This window comes from Typopeltis vanoorti, chromosome 13 (assembly GCF_054136105.1).
Source record: "Typopeltis vanoorti isolate ZY-2024b chromosome 13, IOZ_Tvanoo_1.0, whole genome shotgun sequence".
Classification (NCBI taxonomy): domain Eukaryota; kingdom Metazoa; phylum Arthropoda; class Arachnida; order Uropygi; family Thelyphonidae; genus Typopeltis; species Typopeltis vanoorti.
In genome coordinates, this window is record NC_143561.1 from 40,080,945 (window position 1) to 40,099,360 (window position 18,416).

The window sequence follows — 18,416 nt, forward strand, 5'->3', positions numbered from 1 at the left end:
GCACAAAAAAATTAATATACTGTATGATAATTAATCTGCCCATTTCACTGCACAAAATGGGTATGCATTATAAGATCTATTTGGACTATCCATCCATATGCAAGTAATTCCTCATCTAGGACACTATGTGCTCTCGACATCTAAAAAGACTATATGCTTCAAAAGCAAAAGGCTGTACTATGAATTAGTATATGCTCAACAGAGAACTCCTAATCTCAATAAATTACGATTGCTTTTTTGACTGCACTCAGAAATTATAGTCAGAAGAACATTTAAATAATTGTTTGAAATTTATTTTCTGGTTCAATTATTGCTTTATTTGCCTCTGTGATCATTAACTTTAAAAATGCTTCAGTTACTATATGCAAAATACCAGTATAAAAATGTTTACTTTTTTTATCTGTTGTGCAAAAATGCTGCCACCTGTTGTGATAAGCTATTCAAATTGTTTTATCAATATTAATTTTAAAAAATAGCTGAGATAGCTAGTCTTGTCATAAATACTGTTACAACAACTTCCATACACCCTGTTCTGCCCACAGAATCATGTGAGCCCAGTTTTGTTAGTGGCACTGAGAGTTGTCTAGCTGAACAGGTTAACATGCAGTGGAGAGATTATAAAAACTGTGTAGCTGTAACAGTACTTCACAAGATTGGAATGCTGCCACCTGTTATTTTCCACAAGCTAAAAACACTCAGGATCAGTAGATGTTTGTATATTGGACTATTAAGCATTATAACAATACAGAAGATGTATCTTACCACCACAGAGCAGGTCAATGATACTGCATTAGAATACAATATGCTTGTGAAGATTGTAAAGGAAGGAACGCATTTGCCGTCATAAGAGATGAACATTTTGCAGAGAATGATATCACATGTACTAACTGATGACTTAGGGTGAGAGCCTACTGCCATTGTACTGGACACTTCCTAACCACAACTCATGCGACAGAGTGTGAGAAAATCAAAGGAACTTCTCCAGTGGAACACAAACAACAGATGCAAAGATATCTGCATCTGTTGTTGCAAATGACTCTTCAGTGAAAAGATTTTCACTGAAGAGTCATTTAACAGCCAAAATGATTGGGTATTGCCCCGGATGGTCAACAGTACCCATGATTCAGAGAGGGTCATAACCCTGCGTTAGTGATGTTTCTTTGTTTTTTTTATTTTTAGTGGGGGAAGGGGGGGGGCATATCATGTGTATCTAAGTTGCATTTCTGCAAGAAAGAGGCAAAATTATCCACCAAAGCGTATCAAGACAATGGGCAGGAACTTGTGCTATGGAGCCTGAACAAGAACCTGTTTTATGATAGGTAGTAGACCTTCCAACAGAACTCAGTCCCTACACATAAGCCAAGGACCACAAAACAGTGGCTGGAGGCAAATGTGCCCAACCACACATCACTATCTGAATCCGCTGGACTTCAAATTGTGGTTGGAGCTTGAGAGAGAGAGTAACCTGCAAGAAATGACACCTAGCATCAATATGCAACCTCACAGACTTCAGGTGTGAGTGGAAGCAAAAGAGACTTGAACATTAAGAGCTGCAACATACATCTTATATGTGGTTTGTACATGCTGAAAGCTGTAAATGATTCAGTGTTAGAGTAAAGGTTTATATGCTGTGCAAGTTGTGAACAGTATTTACGGTTAGAATAGGTATACGCATCATCTATATAATACTCATCATGAACAGTGTGTGTGTGGGATGTTTTCAATTACTGCCAAATCATCTAAGGCAATGAGGTCAATATACTGCTTGGTAAGTGATGTTCTGATTGATTTGCTTGTTTTACAGGATGGAAAGCAATTATAAATCATGAAGCAACGTGCATGAAACTCAACTCTAATTTATACAGATAATGTTATACTCCTAAATACATCCAAAATATATCCAATATATTTTTGTTGGATTTCTGCTCAGGACATGGACTGGTTATTACTAACACCATGTTCCAACATAAAAATGTGCACAAATTCACATGGAGAGAAGAGGAAAGGAATAAGAAAAGTCTCATTGACTATGTTATTGTTGACAGTGATGTTTTCTGTCTGGTGCAGGACACAAGAGTGTATAGAGGATTTGAAATTGGAAGCGATCACTATTTAGTCTTGAACAGGATAAAATTGAATTTCATATTGAAAAGAATAACATGTAAGAAAGTTTTAAAGATGTGAACTGCAGACTAAATACACAAAGATTATTGAAGAAAAAATGAAAGAGTTTGAGAACAGGAACCAAACATTGGAGATTCAATTAGGGTTTTGTTCAAGGCAAGCCTTGAACAAAACCCTAATTGATTCAGCCAGAGAGGCATGTGGTGAGGTTGTCTGCAAGGATAGAAAAATCAGAACTCCATGGTGGGCACAGGAAGTTAAAGAGGCAGTGAAGGGAAAGAAGAAAGCATATCAAAAGTTCCTGGCAAATAAGTCAGCTTTTGCTCTTAGAGAATACAGAGACAAATGTAAGAAAGCAAAACACTGTGTAAAACTAGCTAAACAAAAGTCATGGGAAGACTTTGGCGAGAACATAGAAAATAAATATCAAGAAGGTGGTAAGATATTCTGGAGGTTGTTGAAGAAGCTTAGAAATTGAGGAAAGAGTGTTGTAAAAGGAGTTAGAGATGATAAAGGTGACATGAAAACAAGAGAAAAAGATATCCTTGAAGTATGGAGTAATTACTTCAAAAAATTGCTAAATGAAACAAGCAGTGATAGCACAGTGGTAAAAAACACTCAACAGGCATACTGTCAGAAATACATATCCATACTTGAAGTAGAAAAAGCCATCAAAGGCTTGAAATGTGGAAAGGCAGAGGGAAGAAGATGATATTAGACAACAAATGCTGAAGTATGGTGGTATAAAAGCCTTATACAGTGGCTGCAGTGCAATATAGTTCAGAAAGCCTGGACAGAGGGACAAATTCCTGATGATCGGAGTAGAGCGCTAATAGTACCCATATATAAAAAGGAAAATAAAACTGAATGTGAGAATTACAGAGGTATTTCCCTACTGAGTGTTCCTGGTAAGATATATGCAAGTAACTATACTTGAGAAACGGTTGAGAAGAATTGTGGAAGAAAAGCTTGGTGAAGAACAAGCTGGATTCAGGCCAAATAGAGGCTGTCAGGATCAGATCTGCACTTTACGACAAATAGTTGAAAAAGCATGGGAATATAACAAAGATCTGTATTTAAGTTTTGTCGATCTGGAAAAGGTGCCAAGAGAGAAGCTATTCAATATGCTACAGTTATATGGTGGGGCATTATATCAAGCAATACTTAGTCTTTATTTGAGTTGTAAGTCAGCAGTTAGACTTGAAGGAAGTACAGCAATGTGGTTTAATGTTAAATCTGGTGTGAGACAAGGATGTATATTATCCCCCCTTTGTTATTCATTATCTATATGGAAGGAAAGTGGTATTAAACATGATATCAAAATTGGTGATGTTAATGTCAGCTCTTTGCTTTATGCAGACGATGTTATACTTCTAAATAAATCCACTACAAGTTTGCAAGATTCCCTGACGAAATTGAATAACTGTTGTAATAGATATGGTATGAAGGTGAGCATTAAAAAGACAAAGATAATGAAAATAGGTAGAATTGTTGAATATGTCAACTGTGTTGTGAAAGGGGGGGGGGGAACCTGTGGAACAAGTAAAACATTTCAGCTACTTATGTACAATTTTTCGTGAAGATGGTAAATTAAATATGGAAATAGACAACAGAATTAACAAAGCTGGTATGGCAGGAAGTCAATTGAATAAATTCATATGGAATAAGAGAGAAATTAGTCGGGACACTAAATTAGTTGTATACAAGCCAGTGTTCAAACCAGTTTTAACTTATGAATCTGAAAGCTGGGTCAGAAGTAAAACACTTGACCAAAGACTAGAGACCACAGAGATGAGAGTCCTGAAAAAGATTAGAAGCGTGAACAGATGGTATCAATGGCAATATCATATTAAAAATGAGGATATTAGGAAAGAATTTGATATTGCCAGCATCCAGGAATGCGTTAGCAGAGCTAATCTTAGGTGGTATGGTCACTTAAACAGAATGGGTGAGGAAAGATTAGCAAAACAAGTGTTCTCTGCCAGGTTGGCAGGAAAATGACCCAGAGGAAGACCAAGATATAGGTGGATTGATACGGTACAAAGTGCCTTAGATGATAGAAATATAAGATCTGATAATGTTGGAGTCTTGACAAGTAACAGACTGATTTGGAGGAAAATTTAGATAGGAAGTTAGTAATGATGTAAATTTTTCATGTAGTACTGTCATATCCTGTACACCCCTTGAGGGCACATGTCAGGATTTTGATGATGATGATATATCCAATAAATATTTTCCTAACATTTAACTAAATTGGATAAGGGCTCTAAATAGGTGAAAATGAGAAATTAAGAGATTCAAGAATCATTCTGTATGATTCTTGAACATTGTTAAAATTCAAGTTAAAAAGTAGTCTTGAATAAGTTAATTAAAAGTCTTGAATATTATTAAAAATGTGAAAATGAGGAATTAAAGACAAAACTCATCTTCATCAAATTCCTGATATGTACCCCTGGGGGGGGGGATATTGTGAAAAAGTTACATCATTACCAACTTCCAATCAACAATTTTCCTCCAAATTAATCTGTTATCTGCCAAGACTCCAACATTATCAGATCATATATTATTTGTCTTTTAAGGCACTTTTTACTGTATCAATCCATCTACATCTTGGTCTTCCTCTGGGTCTTTTTCCTGCCAACTTGACAAAGAACAATTGTTCTGATAATCTTTCCTCTCACCATTCAGGATATAGTTGATGTTTCTGCTTATTTTCATTGTCTTCGTCTTTTTTAATGTGCATTTTCATACCAAATTTATTACAACAGTTATTCAATTTAATCAGGGCATCTTGCAGACTTGTGAGCAATTTATTCAGAAGTATAACATCATCTGCATAAAGTAAAGAGTTAAGATTAACATTTCCAATTTTAATATCAGATTTACTACCACCTTTCTTCATAATGTGATCCATATAGTTAATGAATAATAGTGGAGATAATGTGCGCACCCTTGTCGCACACCTCATTTAACATCAGATCATGTTCCTGCACCTCCTTCAATTCTAACTGCTGACTTACACTTTAAATAGCAACTTAATACATTGGTGATCATTGTTAGTGTAATTAATACAGTTGGAAATCAAAAAAATTAAACAACGATTAAGGTATACTGGGAATAGAATCATTCTTTATATGAAGTCACGAGATAGCCAGGTAAAAATGAATACTATTAGGATCAAATGAAGTGTGTGTTTGTGTGATTAAAAAAAAAAAAAAAATGAAGTATATGTGTATACATGTAATAAAAACTTATATTATTAAACAGTACAATTCTTAATAATAAATTCCCAGATTTCTGGCATGGAGAGTCCATGCCAAAACTTACATCAAACTTTCTTTAAAGAGATACTCATATTTATGGGAACATATATGTAACAATTTGATATCATTGCAAACGATCCTGTGGTTAGGGTTAGTATTGGTAACCCCATGTTCTGCTGGATCTGATTTATTTCATTTCTTGGAAGAAATATAGGATTGGTGTTCAGAAAGGCACATAGAAACAGATCAACCTGTTTGTCCAAAAAAATACATTGCAATTACATGAGACTGAATAGACTTCAGGTAGCAGTAGAGATGGAATTTTATCTTTGAGAGATGGTATCAATGAACTAATTGAATTTATAGGTTAAAAGCTGTGGAAATATTAACTTCTAAGGTCTGAGGAATGCACTGTGAAATGCCTTCAATTTATGGGATAGTGATTCTGAGTTAGTCTTCTGTTCTAATAGAGGATGGAGAAATGGTTGATAATCTTGTCTGCTATTTTTTGGTCATAATCATTGAAAATGGCAGTTTCTTTAATTATAGAAATTTCTTTTTGAAGTTGATCAGATGAAGAACAGATAATATGAGTTATGGAAAGGAGATATTTAATAATACCATTATTTAAATTAAGGGGATATTAAATCCCACATTGTTTTAAAACTGAATAAGAAACTCAAAGATCGGAATCAAAGAGTTTCATACCGAATATAGTAGACTATAAAAGTATCGTCGGATACTAGCATAAGCTAAAGCACGTAGTACAAACTAGTGTAAAAATATTTATGTAGCTATAAGAAGTCTAAATATTTTTACATAAAGTTTACCAAGGTCAAGCCCAGTAAGAATTGTGACTTGTAAATAGATGTATGTTATATGTAAATAATCCCAATGGGAATTTGTATATTGCTCTATGCCAAATAAAGGAATATTCTAGAAGGTGTAGTATTAAGGCAATACCTTGCCATTAAACAGTATAATTTCAGAGCTTTGTAAAGACTTCAAACTTTGTGCGTGTTCTACATGGGAAGCTCAAGGTCAGTGCTAGGTGGACCAACAAAAGCTTCAAACGAATGTCCGCTGCCAGAATGAATAGAATTTAGGGAGTGTGGGAGAAAAACAAAGGAAGGGTCAGCCAAAGAAAAGGATCAAGGGATTTTGCCGAAATGTTCGGGGTTCACACATCTCCGCACAAGGATTCAGAAGTGACTGAATAAAAGGCGTGGGTGAAAAGATCGCATCATCGGTTCGAGAAATTTTCATCAGTGATCCAGAGGTTGCCAACAGTTGTCCGGCAAATGTAGGCCATCGAGTACACGACTTCAGAAGAAATCATGCCCGTGATCTAAAAGAAAGATGATGAGGAGCCGATCTGCCAGGCAAAGCTGATAGTTGACGACAAAGTGACGAGTCTTCGCCAGGAGCTGTTGTCAGAGGGAAGAAATTGCTCCGTTAATCCAACGCGCATGCAAGCATTCCACAAGCCGATAATCTTCACCCAAAGTGCGGCAGGACACAGTATCCTAGAAACATCAGTAGACCTAACGCCGGCGTAAAGAGGGATTGAAAAACCTGACACGGAACGGAAGTCCAGTTCGAAGCCAAGTACACAGAGGGTAGCAGCTATAAAGTAAGTTGACCCGTTTGTTAAATTTCCTTGAGCTTTTAAGAGAACACTTATTAATGGACTGTAAATAGAAGCTGATCTAAATAGGCATATCTAACAGTTAAAGATTATAAAGTAATCAAGTGTCAGGAATTTGTAGTTTGAATTAAGTCATAGTATAACTGTTTGCTGAATTGGTGAAATTTGCCTATAGAATATTCCCAGCATAGAAAAGAAAGAGCAATTGTGTGTAAAAGATATTGTGTATGTGTTCGATGAGTAAGAGTTAACATTTAAGTAATAAGTACCATTGCTCAGTATAAATGATTTATGTGACATTAAGAAAATTAGTTAAATATGTGATATGATTTGTGTGAGAAAATGCAGGAACTTAACTAGTCTATTTATGCAGATTTGAATTATGATGTTTCCTTTTATTATTGAAAATGCAGCGTAAAATTTGTCTTATGTGAATTAAAATTTTGTTGTTTAAATATTAACAGAGTGTTGCCTGATATTTTAGTTCTTTGATGCACTGTTCTAAAAAAAACCGAGCTTGTGAGCGGGGAAGATAGATAATTAATACAAGAATTAGATAAAAGGATAGCCACGACTGTATATAAGAGTAAGGAATGATATCTACCGAAAGTAGTAATATTTAATGCCATAAAAGAATTTCCTGAGGCGCAGTCACTAATTCAAATAAATATCTAGAGATCCTTGGTATAATAAAAATAGGAATACTGGAGGTAAAAATAAGGAACAGGAGGATATAAGTTTAAAGTTAATAGAGATGTATAAGGGAAAGAGACAAGTTAAAGATTTGGGAATTGACCATAAGGTATATAAGATATAGAAGTAAATAACAGAGATATAAGATATATAAAGATATAAGGTATAAGAGAGATAAACAAAAGAGAAAAAAAACACACCACAAGTTTACAATGGCGCAGTAGTAACGACAGGATATTAAAGATAAAATAAAGGATAATAAAATAGAATAAAAACACTCAAATTTACACTAGGGCAACTCGTAGCAAAGGTGGGTAAAGTTCTGATCACTATTCTTAGTATTTCCCGTAATGTAAAACACATCTCCTAAGAGATGTATGATGTTATACATTACGCTGGAAGGTCACTACCCAGACTGGTTTCAACCTTTATTGAGGTCTCATCAGTGTGTAGGTAGACCAAATTAATACTAAGGGTATAGCAAAAAGAACTTATATACTTTGCTATATGAGTTGTCAGAAAGGTGCATCCATTTAATTACTTAAATAAAGAGACAATAGGCTTCACTTCGGCGATGAGACCTCAATAAACGTTGAAACCGGTCTGAGTAGTGATCTTCCACCATAATGTATATCATACATCTCCTAGGAGATGTGTTTTACATTATGGGAAATATTAAGAATAGTGATCAGATCTTTACCCACCTTTGCTACGAGTTGCAATAGTTTGTACTATGTGCTTTTACTTATGCTAGTATCCGCCAATACTTTTATAGTCTACTATATTCGGTATGAAACTCTTTGATTCCGATCTTTGAGTTTCTTATTTGGTTTTGAAGCAATGTGGGATTTAATATCCCCTTAATTTAAATAATGTTACATTGCCAAAGTGAAGCCTATTGTCTCTTTATTTAAGTAATTAAATGGGTGCACCTTTCTGACAACTCGTATAGCAAAGTATGCAAGTTCTTTTCGCTATACCCTCAGTATTAATTTGGTCTACCTACTCACTAATGAGACCTCAATAAAGGTTGAAACCGGTCTGGGTAGTGACCTCCACCATAATGTATAACATCATACATCTCCTAGGAGATGTGTTTTACATTACGGGAAATACTAAGAATAGCGATCAGAGCTTTACCCACATTTGCTATGAGTTCCTCTAGTTTGTACTAAGTGCTTTAGCTTACACTAGTATCCGCCGATACTTTTATAGTCTACTATATTCAGTATGAAACTCTTTGATTCCGATCTTTGAGTTTCTTATTCGGTTTGAAACAATGTGGGATTTAATATCCCCTTAATTTAAATAATGTTAGATCGCCGAAGTGAAGCCTATTGTCTCTTTATTTAAGTAATAATACCATATTTTTGTTAGGAATTGTGAGCCAAAGTCTAATGGATATATCGATCCAAAAAGGATGGTTTGCAAAAAACAGATGTTGATAAGGAACCATCCAATTCACTTTTTATAAGAGCATGTGAGTAGTATAGTGTAGTAAAATGGATGTATAGCACACTTGCCCTTCATTTTCCAGATTCTGTCCCAGATCTCTCTCTCATGTTGAATGATCTGGTGATAGAAGATGTCAACTGAATCCACGAGCCCATTGTTCTGAATATATATATATATATTGTGCTTGGGCAAGAGCACAGTTGAAAGCAATTAAGTTTTGTATGATAGTGTATGGAAGATATCCTAAGCTTTGTTTTGTGCTTTCTTAGTTGTGGTTGAAGAAATTGACTCAATATTTTGCTACTGCAAGTTATCATCGTCATCAAACTTCTGATATGTACCCTCAAGTGGGTGTAAAACATGAATTGAGTTACATTATATAACATTGAATCATGTTATATAATGTTCTGATGAAAGAAGAGGAGGAGGAGCAGATTATTGCAGTATCAAATCAATAGTTTTGTGAAATTTTACTTTTGTCTGTCTAAGATTTGTCCTTTTTTTGAGGAAAATGTAATTGCCAGCTTCCATCTCTTCCTCCACAAGAAAGATATCAAAAATGATGGTGAATTCAACTGAATCCAGAATATTCAGTATTTTAAATGTTTTGAATTCCTTGAGGATATAGTATCCACTTTATCTATTAGCAGGTATGTATGTGTCCTTGCACTTTTTTACTAAGGGATTCTCAAGTAGTTGAATCATTTTTGACGTACCTTCAGGAGTGAAGCTATGATCATTTTTTTTCTTTCATTCACTATAGTGAGATCCTGAGTAACCCAACATTTGACTCAGATATGTTGATGATATTTTCATTATTTGGTCCCATGGCAGCCAAACTTTAAGCACTTTCCTCAGCCAACTGAACAAGCAACACAAAATGCATACAAATTTGCCACTGAAAATGAAAATCAGAACATACTTCCAATTCTGAATACACTTGCCACACATCTTCCTATGGGCAGTCTACCCTTCACTATCTACCATAACAGTCAATAAAGACACAAATTCTTACCACCACCACCCATTATAAACTCTATATCATTAACACCCTCAAAAACAGAGCAAAAAATATTTGCTCTAACGAGCATGCTCTTAAACATAAATCATCAGCAATACTTTTATAAACAATGTCTATAGCAAAACACTATCAACAAAATTTTTCACAACTTAAAAATAAACATAAAATAAATTGCAAGAAAACCACAATTCCATACATTAAACGGATAGCACAAATAATAATAATAATAAATAAACAAACAAAATAAATGCAATGTTAACACCACTTTTAAATCCTCTACAAAATTAATGAATTTAGTCAATGCCTCCAAGATTGAAAAAGTACCTATTCCAATATATTGTTAAATTGTGATTGATAAAATTCCTAAGAGAATTTATTCTTTCATAATTTAACAAGCAAAGAACCTATAATAGAAAATTTGCTTGCATCTAAGAGTGTAAACTACATATATATGAACAAAATTGGATATATTAAACAAAAGGATAATAATTGTGAAAATGCATAAGAAAGAAGTGTTATTCCATTATGTAGAAAGATTACTTAAGCTAGTTAAATATTGGCAGTAAAATTCTAGAGAAAAAGAATGTTAAAGTATGATTAAAGCAGTATACCATTCCTAGGAATTAGATAGACAAAGCTTAGATGAATGACTCACAAATTTTAACGATAATTGTAGCATAATCCAAGGCCAAGAGCACAGGATTAAAGGAAGTTGCTACAAGCGTATCGTGTGCACACGGCACATGATAAGTAGGCAGGAAAGAAGAAATCCTCTACCGAGAGATATCGCATTGAGCGCTATCGATGAGTCGGGGGGGGGGGGATTACGGAAGGTGCCGATAGGGTGCGGAGATATAAAAGAGTTAGGAACTCCCCCCACACATGAGGCTTTTTTTTCCCTGGTGGTTTTGGTGTGTGGACTTCGCGAGTAGAGGGACGGTTCGAGAGCGTGAGGGGGATATCTCTGCCCTGATGCCTAGCAGATGGAAACAGTAGATGCCGCGTATCCATGGGAAAGGTTATGCGTCACAAGGTCTGAGGCGAATCACATTACTCCAGAAGAAAAGGGTAGTCTGCGTAGAGGCCTCAGAATCTAGGTAAAAGGGCAACATGTGCGAAAGAGTGACTTTGCAAAGTTACGTAGAATCGTCGATTCTGGAGCATGGTTTTAGCTATATTCATGAGGTGAAAATCTTTTGTTATTTGGTACAGCTTGACCAACAGTTTTTTGTGATTAACAGTGTCATATGCTGCTGAAAGATCGATAAAAGCTGCTCCAGTCACAAGCTTCTTCTCGTAACCATCTTCGATGTGCTGCGTGAGATTCAGAATTTGGCCACAGTAGGACTTTCCGGGACAGAAACCGGCTTGCTCGGGTATAAGTTTCTTGTCAATGTTTGCTGCTATTCTTTCCAGAATCATTTGTTCAAAAACTTTATACAAGTGGCAGAGGAGAGAAACAGGGCGAAAATTCTTCGACTCTGTAGGTTCCTTTCCAGGTTTTAGTAAAGCTACCACTTGAGTTTTCCTCCATAATTTGGGCAACTGAAGATATTCTACACACCTATTCATCAGTTTCACCAGCCATTGGATGGTTACCAGATCGAAACGCTTTATCTGTTCTGTCCGAATGTCGTCCGGGGCAGTAGCTCTATTCTCTTTCAGGTGACATATAGCTTTTCTTAGTTCTTCTTCGGAGAACGGAGAGGCTAATGAATTAGTCTCAGCTTCTTGCACGTAGGACTGGTTTTCAGTATCTTCTTGTCTGTCCTGCCATTCAATAATAGCTGGTGAGCGATCTGGTTTGGCGTGACCTCTGTTACGTAAACTGGAATTTTAGTTGGATCGTTGCTTAAATTCTTCACCAGTTTCCATGCTCGTCTGCTGTTCTGTTTCATATCCAAATTCTGCAGTAGCTTCATCCATCTCATCTTTCTACCATCTGTGAGTTTGTCCATCAGTGTTTTTGCCTGCCTCAATTGTGTCTACAGCAAAAGGATCCTTGTCATGTCTGATTTTATATTCTTTTAGTTGTTCCCGTCTGGTTTTCATTAAGTCCAGCGATATATTGAGTTCTGCACCTTCGTGGTATGTGCTGCCGAGATACTATTTTGATGGTATTCACGAACTCTTCATAGTTACTTGGATCTGATTAGGATGTGTGAATACAAGGTGATAATGTATGTTTACTAGGTTTTAATTAAGAGAGTTAGGAGGATCTTATGTGTGAAGTGATATAGAACAGCTCTATTGTTAATCCTATGTAAGTTATGAGAATTTACTGTTCGTATTTGATACCTATGATAGCACATAAATTTGTAGTTTAGAAATGATCTTTCCCAGACGTCCATGAACTGTACATATGTTAGAATGTTAAATAAATCTTTAGCTAACTCTGATTCAGTTGTTTGTTAGTATTATCTAATGCACCACTTGCTAAATATGCAAACCTAAGCGGGAGATTTGAATAGCGTCTCTACAGTCACGATTGCACGGTTGTTAGTCACTGAGGTATAGCTGGGTGTTCACTTCTTGTTTAAGATTTTTTCCTTTAAACTAATTGTCTTAAGTGGTGCAGCGAAAACAAATAAATGTCTTAGGATTTTAAGAGAAGAAGAACCTCAGAAGCTTTGTTACATTTGGATTTTGGCTCTACCCCAGGGCAATTCCCTTTGTACTTAGATAGTACCATGTGACACCAAGGGGCAAATAAACATAAAGAGCATAGATATCAAAGTTATTAAGAAAAGGTGACACAACAATATGAAAACCTAGTATAAATGCAAATTTAAAGATGCCTGTGAATTTTTAATCAGCCACTCTAATCTCAATGATATATATAATGGTGATTTAAGAATCTCAAGATGGCACCATCTGACCCATAATCAGATAGCAAAAACATTTTTCCAAATCCACACAACATGCAATTTAATTTCTCCAGTAAATAATTTAAATCACATGAATTTATTCTTAAGAGAGTGATACCATTCAACCTCTTGTTTGTTTCTAACAGATCATACAGTAGCGAACAAATTAAACTGAACAAGCCAAATTTTTGTCAAGTTTTTGGTTTTTGTTTCAGATCAGAATAATTTTGGTTTTGGTTTTAGTCACTATTTTAGTTGAGTGCTGTGTGTGTTTACCTGTCTCTACAGTGTTTATTAATAGTGTTGTGCATTTTTAATAGTGTAAACAAGCTGACATTCATAATGTTTTATTCATTTTGTGTAGCTATAAAATGGATACATCTCCAAGTAAGCATTCAGAGATATGTACTCTTTCCTCAGTACACATCCATGACTCAAAGACAAATTGTCAATCAGAGTGGTATTGGATTAGGTACTGTTAATGCGATTTTAAAGAGGTTTAGAGAGACAGTGCCTTTTCTCCTGATAGAAAAGGAAAATGTGGGTGAAAAAAAAAAAAAAAAACACTATACTTATACCATGCAATTAGCCTAGTGGCTATGAGCTTCGCAACTGTATGCCTGGGGAAGGAGTGTCCTAGGTTCGATTCCTGTCGATGACGTGAGGAGCTTAAGGATCTTCCTCAGCCATAGCCAAGTTAGCCGGTCTTGGGTGTGGACAGCAGGGTTTCTTCCACCAGTTTATCTGGAGTTTTTCATCCCACAAGCAGGCAAACCGGCTCCATGAACACACAGGCTACAGTCAGATGATATAGTACTTAATCCGTCATTAGGAGGACTTAACCAATCCTAAGGGGCAGTTGAGGAATGGGGGAAACCCCACACAAATAAAAAAATTTTAAAAAAAGCTAACCAGGAAAAGCAAAATGAATTCAAGATTGTGTGCTGTAGACTTAAATAGAGACTTGCCAGCTAGTGGTAAAAAACTTTTCTGACATGATAGTCTATTGAATATTGTTGGAAGCATGGTGGACTGCGCACAGACCAAAAAAGAAACACCTGTTGACAAAGGTTATGCAGAAAAAGAGGTCCCAATGGGCAAAAGTGTACAAAGTGTTGAAAAGTGGAAGGTCATTCACAGATGAGAGCCATTTCTTTGTTCAAGAAGAGCGAGTACTCTATGTTTGCAAATCAGCAGCTGAGAAGACTTCCTTTTATGCACGATCCAGGATTACTTGTGCCTGTTGACGGTATGATGAAAAGTAACCAATACATAAAAATATTGGAGAAAAGAGTGGTCCCACAGGTCCAGAAAGACAAACAACTCATCTTCCAACAGGATCTCACTCCATGCCACACTCCTCAAAAAAACTGAAAGAGTTTCTCAAAAATCACAACATCCAATTGCTTCGATGGCCGGGTAACTCTTCTGATATTAATCTAATAGAAATTTGTGGGCCATAGTGAAAAAGAGACTTGGAAAATTAAGTTGTGATACAAAGGATAACTTAATACAATACATTACAAAAGTATGGTTTCGAGATGCTGAAATAAGAAAAATGTGTTCTATGTTGGTAGAGTCTGTGCCTAAACGAATTAATGAACTTATTATGAACAGAGGAGCGCATATAAATTATTAGGTAAAGTTGGAGTTTAATTCTTGTACTTATTTTCTTGTGAAATTAAAATTTTTCTTTAAAATTTGAATGCTTGGATTAATTTGTTTGCTACTGTAAGTCATGAATTAATTTTACAATAACAACTTCGGCTCTAATGCTGTAACATTTATTGGAACAGCTTTCTTCAGTCCACTGCTGGACAAATGACTCTCCATGCTTCTTCCATTTTGGCCAACCTTGTGCATCTCTCCACCATAAATGTCCATAACATCTTGTTATCTCATCAACTATCTTACCACTGGTCTACTTGGTTTCTAATAACCAGTTCTTTGTGTCCGTTCTGTTATTCTCTTCGTCCATCTATTGTCAAACATACTCATCACATATCCTACCATTAGTAATAAAAGGCATTATTTATTGCCTTTTATTACTAATGCAATGTCCATTACCATTGTTTGGTTCCTTATTCAATTATTATTCTTTTTTTTATCTGTGTATTTCTCAAAATGGCTCTGTCCAAGTTTCATTGTGTTGTTTTCAGTTTCTCTGGCTATTTAGTATTCAGACTTCAGATTTCTCTTCCACAGATCATTACTTGGAGTACATGCTAGTTGTATATATTTCTTTTTAAGCAGTTTGGCAAATTGTTTTAAATATATCTCTATAATGGTTAAAAAACTTTCCATCCTGCCATCATTCTAGCTGAAATTTCATTATCAAGTTTATGGTTGTTTGTGTTTCAGCTATTTAGGCACAGTTTTCAGTGCATGGACAGTTAAACCTGGAAATAGACAACAGAATAAGCAAAGCTGGTATTGTGGGTAGCCAGCTGAATAAATTTACATGGAACAAGAGAGAATTTAGCCAAAACACCAAACTAGCAGTAAACAAAACAGTATTCAAACAAGTTTTAAGTTATGGATCTGAGAGTTGGATTAGAAATAAAGTACTTGATCAAAGACTAGAGACCACAGATATGAGGTCTCTAGTGAAACAGTGAAACAACTTCCACACTTATGTGATCTGCTATCAACTAATCCAATACTGGATACCCTCCTGTGATTTTCCTCAAAAGCCTACCCTTAGTACACTGCACTATTCCAGACTTATTTGCTGCAATCTATAGTATTTACTTTACTTTAAACCTATAAATAAATCTATTATCACCTTCACTACTTCCTTTGCACTTTAATGGCTTACTTGCATGAGGGTGCTAATGCACAATATACGAAAGGAGTGCTGATGCACAATATATATAGATTCTTCCAAAGCAATCACACTTTCTGATGGTACTGACTGTTTCCACAAATGAGTAGTTTTGCAAAGAAATATATCTTTCCTAAATGGAAGAAATGTCAACTAGACTTCAAGATAGAAGTCTAATTGACTTTCATTGCACTGCCAAACACCACCAACTAAGAGGCCTGACAAGGCTGCCACCATGCTTAGTCTCCAGTTATTATGGTTTCTCCTTACTTTATAGTAACAAATCAAGAGACCTCTTGATCAGCTAGAAAATAATCCTACTACCGCTTACTCTGCCAGATTGTACCTGGAGGGAGTCTACATATAGCAGTGTAGGGGCCATACACAGCCTAGACAATGCCTCTGCATACTGCTATTCTCAAAGGAAACCTAGTCTCTGGCATATTTATGAGTTTTTCACTGCCCATCACATATCCATACTCTTTCTATCAACAATGAACGATAACTTAATAAAATACAGTTTGTCCATGAATCATTAAAAAAAAAAAAAATGAAATAAACTACAAAAAAAAAAAACACTTTCAAACCATTATTATTCTTAAAGGAACTTCTTGTCCAAACTACACTTCAAATTCCCTCTGTCATAAAAGTATATGTGCATTTGTTAAATATGATGTCTCATGTCAGAGAATGTCACCTAAAATCCTGTTTCATTTACTCTACGTCTAAATTTCCTTGCTACATTTCATCTACTGTCTTTATTGCTCAACAAATTATGAAAACCACTCTGATCTCTTTGATTATCTATTTTTAAAACTAATTTTATTTAGTACAAATAATTAACTAATGAGGTCATCTTTCTTGGGGATATCACCCTCTAAAGCTTGTACTAGCTTCCCTTCTCTAATTCCAGTGATTAAGCCAATAAGGATGTCAAGGCATTTGATATCAGATTGAACACAAATAATCCATCTATCCAAAAATACCATCCTTGACATCTTATCTTGCCCTAGCTGTATTTTCAAATATTACTGGTAATGCCAGTTCTCCTCTTGGTAATTCAAACCATAACCTTTTTATTTATTTTTTATGCTGATCCCATACATGAGAGGTTGGTAGATCAACCTAGAGTACATTAGTACCGTGTATGAGTTGGGAAAGAAGGTACTTGTTCACATTGGATTTGAATTACTGTATATTGTATTCCTTAGGGAACACATCAAGGGGAATATTGTTCCATAGTGTATAGCAGTTGCAGGGATGGAGGAGGAGGAACTTGCACTGTGGGTTTCAAGGTGCACTGTGTAGGGATGTTGAGCAGCAGCTGCATGTGTTTCAATGAGCTTAGTGGTAAGTGGGGCAATTATTGATGCTATTTCAGATGAACATTTTCCATGGAAATATTTGTAGAATACACATAGTGCAGAGACCGATCGTCTGTGCAAAACTGGGGGGAATGGGGGGAAGGGGGGGGGGAAGAGTTGGTAAGAGATGGATCATTAATAAGTCTGATTGATCTCCTCTGTATTGAGTCGGGCATTTTGAGGGAGCTTTTGAGGGCCCCACCCCATATGTGAGAACAGTATTTGATGGTTGGGCAGATTTGTGATTTGTATAAGGTTAACAGTTGTTCAGGGGTGAAGTAACAGCTTGGGCAAAAGAGAAATCCTAGTTTTTTAGAGGCTGAGGATGCAATGGTTGTTATGTGTTTATGCCAAGAGAGGCTTGATGTCATTTCATTTCAGGTAATTTCACGAAGAGAAATTGCAGATTGTCTGGAAATTTGAGAATTGTCAAAAATAATACTGGGAGAAAATGGTTCTTTTTTTTTTTTTTTATGAGAAATGAGACACTACCGGGTTTTATTTGCATTGAAATTGACTAGGCTATCTGAGCCCTGTTGGAGGATGGCTTGGAGGTCTGAATTGAGGGCAGTGGTGGTTGCTGTTCTGTAGGTTGAGGTTAATTGTGTAAGGTTCATCAAAAGAAAGGGAGGCGTGCAATGTGCTATCATCTGCAAAACTGTGTATTGAGTTGGAGGTAAGCAGAAGTAGGTCATTGATATATAGTAGGAAGAGGGTTGGTGAGAGGACAGAACCTTGATGAACCCCAGCATTAGTTGAATGGTGAGAGGATAAGGAGTCATCCACCACCACCACACATAGTGAGCGTCCAGACAGAAAGCTGGCAATCCAACTACAGAGATCTTTAGATAAACCAAACGATGGCAGCTTGTTTAGTAAGCCCTTGTGCCAGACCTGGTCAAACGCCTTGGAGATATCAAGTCCAACCACTTGAGATTCGCCAAACTTCTCCATGGCATTTTTCCCAGAGATGGGTGACATATGTGAACAGATCTCCTGGTGATTGCTAGCAATGGAATCCAAACTGGCAGTTGTTTATTAGACGGGTAGCTTCAAGGTAGTGTAGAAGTTGGGAATTGATGATTTTTCCCATTACTTTAGACAGGACTGAGGTGAGTGAGATGTGGGGGCAGTAGCTGGACAGCAGTGACTTACCT

General features: G+C 36.0%; 1 protein-coding gene across 3 annotated transcripts in view; it reads right to left on the reverse strand.

Annotated features, from left to right (window-relative positions):
• Elys (AT hook containing transcription factor 1 homolog) overlaps positions 1-18,416 on the reverse strand; it is a 509,801-nt gene that overhangs the window by 439,059 nt on the left and 52,326 nt on the right. The gene's annotated exons all lie outside the window — the stretch shown is intronic.